Raw genomic sequence first — 6,274 nt, 5'->3', positions numbered from 1 at the left:
GGCCCATCGGAGACCAGCCCAGTCCCATCGTTCCCAGTTTCTATCCCTCCCCCACCCAACAGCCACATTATTGTGCGACTTCCCAAACTAACCCAAGTCACCTAGAACCTTCCCTAAAACTTTCCATCTCAACCGTCCGCTCCCCCAGTCCCCACCGCTACTGGCTGACGTGTACGCGTATGACTCCATCTCACTCCTGGGCCCACGCGGGCCCCGTAGGGGCACATTCGTAAATCTCTCGCCACGAACCGACTCCACCCTCCCGGGTATAAATACCACACAGTCCCAATTCTCCGTTCCTGATCCAAATCGCCCCAAATTCCGCCGTTCTCCCGCGCGAGATCTGTTCCGAGCCCAAAATTCCAAATCCAATCCGCGGACTCCCCGCGCGCTTCCTCTCCCGCCCCAACCCCAAATCCTGACTGCCCCGCCCGCGCCCGCGCCCAACGGCCGCCGGGTGTCCTTTCAAACCCGATCGTGATCTTACCCCCAACCGCCCGTCCCGCGCCGCGCCCAAGGGAAGCGAAAGCGAAACGGATCCCGTCGGCGGTCGGTCATGGCGGTGATCACCGGGCGGCCGCCGAAGCGCGTGCGGGTGACGGCGGGGCCGCTGCGCGCTGGACCTGCGGGCTTTCCCGGCCGCCGGTGAGGCGCCGGCGCCGCCGCCGCTCGGGGCGTTCGCGACTGCGTGCGGGCGTTCCTGGCGCGGTCCGCGGTGGCCGGCTGACGGCGCGTGGCGAGTGGCCTTCCGCGTCGGGGACGGGGACGGGGACGGGGGCGGGGAGGGAGCGATCGTGGCCATTGGAGGTGGGTGGAGGAGGATGTCAACAGGGCTGGGGCCGGGCGGATCTACTGTGAGCACTGCACCGTCGCCGGTGAGTGACCGTGCCCGGACTCTGTCCGCCGTGGCCGGGTCCATCTCTTGTTGACGCCTCCTATTTGATAGAATTGTGGTGCCACAGTCATATCAGTAGCAGCGTGTTCACTGATTCCCGTGGCTATTTTTTCACATCGGTGAATTGGTGAAAGTAGTCGGGGTGGAGGACGCGCTTATGCTGATCTGTCCTCTGTTTCTTGATTGTATAGGATGTTTATTTATTAGTGCTCTCGTGAATCTGCTTCGTAGGGACGTCTGATTATTCTTGTAGATAAATTTAGGAGCCTTGACTCCGCACACACATGCTCTGCCTGCTACTCTGAGTTCTCCTGAATGTGTGTGCACATTTTTTCTTCTTCTACAGATGTCAATCAATAAACAAATTCTATCAAACGCAACGGTGACTGTTATGGCTGGAGAATCTCAATATCATTGCTGTTTGTCTTACAACTTAATAGGCTGGAGCAGACACCCTGTTTGTGGGAGGAGGTACCACTTCATAATTCGGAATGAATACGACATGCACGAGTACAAAACCTGCAAGCATTGTGGGCATATGGCCCAATTGTTTGAAACGTGGTAAGCTAATCTACTTTGTGTAAAACTATCAATTGCTACTGTAGTGTAATATAAAAACAAACCCCTCAGATCACAACAATAACCCACAACAACAACAACAAAGCCTTTAAGTCCCAAACAAGTTGGTGTAGGCTAGAGTTAAAACCCAGCAGAACAATCAAGGTTCAGGCACGTGAATAGCTGTCTTCCAAGCACTTCTATCTAAGGCTAAGTCTTTGAGTATATTCTATCCTTTCAAGTCTTCTTTTATTGCCTCTACCTAAGTCACTTCGGTCATCCTCTGTCTCTCTTTACATTACTATCTTCTTAGGATTCCACTAGGCACCGATGCCTCTGAAGGCGGCCTCCGTTGGACATGGTCCAAACCATCTTAACTGGTGTTGGACAAGCTTTTCTTTAATTGGTGCTACTCTTAATCTATCACGTATATCATCGTTCCAAACTTGATCCCTTCTTATATGACCACAAATTCAACACAACATATGCATTTCTGTGACACTTGTATGTCATGTCGTCTTTTCGTAGGCCAACATTCTGCACTATACAACATAGCAGGTTTAATCGCCGTCCTATAAAACTTGCCTTTTAGCTTCTGTGGTGTCCTTTTGTCACATAGGACAACCCAAATAGTGAAAAGATGGTACTGTAACAAGCAATTGTTTGATTCTAGCAACTTGAGGAACATGCACATTTCCATCAACGCAAGCCCCTACCAGCACTGATCATCTTCATCATTAATAATCAGGTGCCCGTCATGTAAAATGGGATCTCTTATGATGATCCGGAAGATTGGGACTATAGGCAGTTGGATAATCCACGTCACTTGCTGCATGGCATTGTACATGACAATGGGTTTGGTCACCTTGTCCAGATAAATGGCAAAGAGGGTGGTTCTAGTCTTCTTATTGGGATTCAACTGATGGGTTTCTGGGATCGGCTCTGCAAATACCTCAGAGTTAGGTAAAGTCTAATAATTTCCTTTCTGCCTGACCACGTTACACTAGGATTAACTCATGGACTCACATAACATGAAACAAATTTAATTTTGCTTCTCCGATTATTTTCAAGCTATGAAATGGATGGATAGTGGCAGAAAAAGAAGATTGTCTAGTGTCCCATGTTCTTGGCATAAGCAACACTAACGGTGACCAAAATATTGTGGAATAGATTAGGTTGGACTTTGTTCTTGTCATAACCAGAAAATGAACTATGACATAAAAAAATTGAGCATTCTTGGCTGCTTCCTTAAACCAGCTGTGTCATTCAATTGAACTGAACAAAAAAAAGTATAATACAACCAAGCACATCTTGCTTTGAACGATATAAGAACATCATGAAAGTGCTGTTGTTAAGATATAAATAATAGAGTTGTGACATTAGAAATAATCTTGGATACATTTTTAAAATGACCACTTTAGCAGTTCCACTGAACTATGGGAACAGAACCGAACCTAGTGTGCAATGTGCTGCACATCTGACTAGAACTGTGTACTATGAAGTATGAATTGTTTTATACACGTCACACAAAGCTATTTACAATACAGATTGAATTTGTAAAGTCAAATTCTCCTGTACTGGATTTTAGTTTTCTAGTTAATTGCAGAACAATCTCTAGGAAGTATGCAACTGACATGTAAAGCTTAATTGCAGAAGAAGGTCTCGTTGATGGATGTCTCTAAGAAGTATGGAACTGATTACCGGATCTTACATGCCATCACCACTGGTTATTCTTGGTATGGCCAATGGGGATTCAAACTCAGCAAAGGGAGCTTTGGAATCACATCAGAAGAATACTTAAAAGCTATAGACAACCTTTCCTCGACTCCATTATCACACTTCTTCCCCCACTCCCGATATCCTCGAAACCAGCTACAAGATACCATTTCATTCTACCAATCTCTTTCAAAGCACCCTCTCACCACAATTCGTGAACTGTTCCTCTATGTGCTGGGCCTTGCCACCAGCAAGAGTATAAATATGCACTATGGATCAATGCATAAGGAGCATTCACATACCCATGTGCAAGAGACATGGCCTGATGAGGAAATAAAACGTGCAACGGAAATTGCTATAAAAGTTCTTCATGCTGTCGAAAAAACAAGGTGGGTGGCCATGCGAACCCTAAAGGCAGCCATGTACCATCCAATTGGTTCACCACAGCTAGTTGACTACTGCCTCAAGACCCTTGGTACCAGAACAATTGATGGAATGACAGTTGCAGTCCGATGCAACAGTGAGACAAACACCCTAGAGTACAGGTAGTGATTAATATACCTGTTATTATTACTTATCAGTTTATTACCAGCTTTGACAATTTATCCTAATTCTTGTTTCAACAAAAAATTCTAAATAATTCTTTACTGCAGGCTTACGGATGAGCCCATTTTCCAGCCCAATGTATGCATGCCAACTCAAGACCATCTTTGCCGTGACATAAGTTCTTGCATGATGCTCTCTTCTATCCACATACAATGCATCCATACAAACCGGAAAATTGTTATGAGCATGCCAAGAGGTCTGCCATGATCCTTTTGGACTGCAAGCAATTCACGAAGCATTATGACCTGGAACAGGAGTTCTTGCCTCAAAACCCATCCATGTTGCACATGTGGTGCCAAGTAGAGCTGTTAGACCAGGTTGGCGATCCACCTTGCATCCCACCAGAGCTCCTAACTCTTCCACAGACAGCAACTGTGGCTGATCTGAAGGTGGAGGTAACCAGAACATTCCGTGACATCTATCTGATGTTACAGTCTTTTGTAGCCAATCAGCTTGTTGACTGTGGAACTGCAAGGGAGTCAACTCAGCTCAAACTCTTGTTTGGAGCAAATGGAACTGTTCGCGTCCAAGGCAGGTGTGCTGGTGGTGAACGCAGGGTTGGAATTTACCGGATGGAAAGAGGTGTGGATAAATGGACGGTCAACTGCTCTTGTGGAGCCAAGGATGATGATGGTGAGAGGATGCTGTCTTGTGACTCTTGCCATGTGTGGCAGCACACTAGGTGTGCTGGGATTAGTGATTTTGATCAGGTGCCAAAGAGATATGTATGTAACTCATGTAAATTACTCCACAAGCATAAGAGCAGTGGGCCCAGGTCAGTTTATAATAGTGGCCCAAGCAAAAGATGTAAGATTGGCACAGGTGCCTTTAGCCATGTAGATGGGGAATTTTTGAGGCCTCACATTGGTTGACATGTAAATATCAATAACAGTGAGTTTATATGTGCAACGCGTTGACATGGGAAGACAACTAAAGTCCACTCTACACGTTGAATGAGCCACATTTGCTAATTAACTCTCTTGTGCTTTCGTCCTTGCTTCACACAAAAGAATCGATCTAGAGTTAACAGCCTCCTAGGTTTAGGTTTTTAAGTTGGTCTAGTGTTCGTTCCGTTTCCGGTATGGGACTAAACCGGGAATACTAGTACCTCATTGCTATAGCGTCGTGAATTTGGTCTGGCCCAACTAGCTCAATGGGCTGGGTCTCACATCCCTGACCCGGGAAGACGGCTAAGGCCTACTCTACACGTTGAATGAGCCACACCTGCTAATTAATTCTCTTGCGCTTTCGTCCTCGCTTCACGCAAAAAGATCGATCCGGAGTTAACAACCTTCTAGGTCCAGGCTTTTAAGCTGGTCTAGCGTTCGTTCCGTTTCTGGTATGGGACTAAACCGGGAATACTAGTACCTCATCGCTAGTGTCATGAATTTGGTCCGGCTCAACTGGCCCAATGGGCCGGGTCTCACAATATGACATGCCAGTTTGTGGATGTTAACTTGAGAACTAAATTGTCTGAACTTGGTCTACTGTCAGTTGATGAATCATAAGGGTACTTACCAGCATGTAGGTACTTGTGCAGCCAGCACTTCACCTTTTAGTATTTTGTTTCACTTTATTGCAGCTGATACAACATCAAGATAAGCTACTGTCAGCATTATGGCAACGTGTCAGGTGCAAACCAACCAACCTGCTTAAGCCTCCCCACCCGCCGGCCTTTTTTTTTTTTTTGCGCTTAAGCCCCCTCACCCCATCCATTAGATCAGATTGGTAGTTTCTAAGTTTGCACAAGTTGATTGGTTTGCACCTGATATGTTGCCCAGCATTATATCCACAGTAGGTCAACTGAAAGGAAAAAACTGTTCAAAGATGTTGCTATGCAACCAACTGATAATATCGCGAAGAAAACAGAACCATTGATGGCAGAACATAAAGATTAAGACAAACTTCAGATGACACAAAACAATGAATAAAGAGCAGGATAAAATTGAACTCCACACTTCTGCAACACACCAATACTTCCTAAGGCATACACGATGGACAATCCCAAATTTCATTACCAAAACAGCTATGAAAGAACAGAGACGTTTAAAGGTTTTGCAACGACGCCACTCACCGCAAACGATGCTCACAGTACTAAGCATTCTGGGCTTAGAGCGAGGCCAAACAAAGGCTTCTAACGACTTAACAAGCAATCATGCACACTCACAGCGCTAAGAACGTACGAGGCCCCATACTTTTCTACTAAAAAAGAGAGATTACATTCCCCCAACCAGCAACATTCATGGGTCACAGGCTGTCCAACTAACGTGACCACAAATCCTCCTTAGCTGTTGGTGTTCGCCTGCGACTCCTAAGTTCTAAGGCACTATCTAATGATAACAAAGTTTTGGGACAAAGAATGGTGTGAACAATCACTGAATTTGTAATGTAGGTTTATAATTCAAGAACTCATTTAAAAAAATGGTGGTACTGGAAGCCAATTAACTATGTTGAAATGCAACTAAGCTCCAGTTATAAAAATAATACACCATGTAAATA

At 45.6% G+C, this 6,274-nt stretch overlaps 1 pseudogene; it reads left to right on the top strand.

The window, feature by feature from the left end:
* Window positions 1–556: 556 nt before the first annotated feature.
* On the top strand, window positions 557–4,709 carry LOC136481856 (PHD finger protein At1g33420-like; annotated as a pseudogene).
* The last annotated feature ends 1,565 nt before the right edge of the window (window positions 4,710–6,274 follow it).

The sequence above is a fragment of the Miscanthus floridulus genome, chromosome 9 (assembly GCF_019320115.1).
Source record: "Miscanthus floridulus cultivar M001 chromosome 9, ASM1932011v1, whole genome shotgun sequence".
Lineage (NCBI taxonomy): Eukaryota > Viridiplantae > Streptophyta > Magnoliopsida > Poales > Poaceae > Miscanthus > Miscanthus floridulus.
Note: the sequence above shows the minus strand (reverse complement) of the source record. Positions and strands in the feature narration are given on the sequence as shown.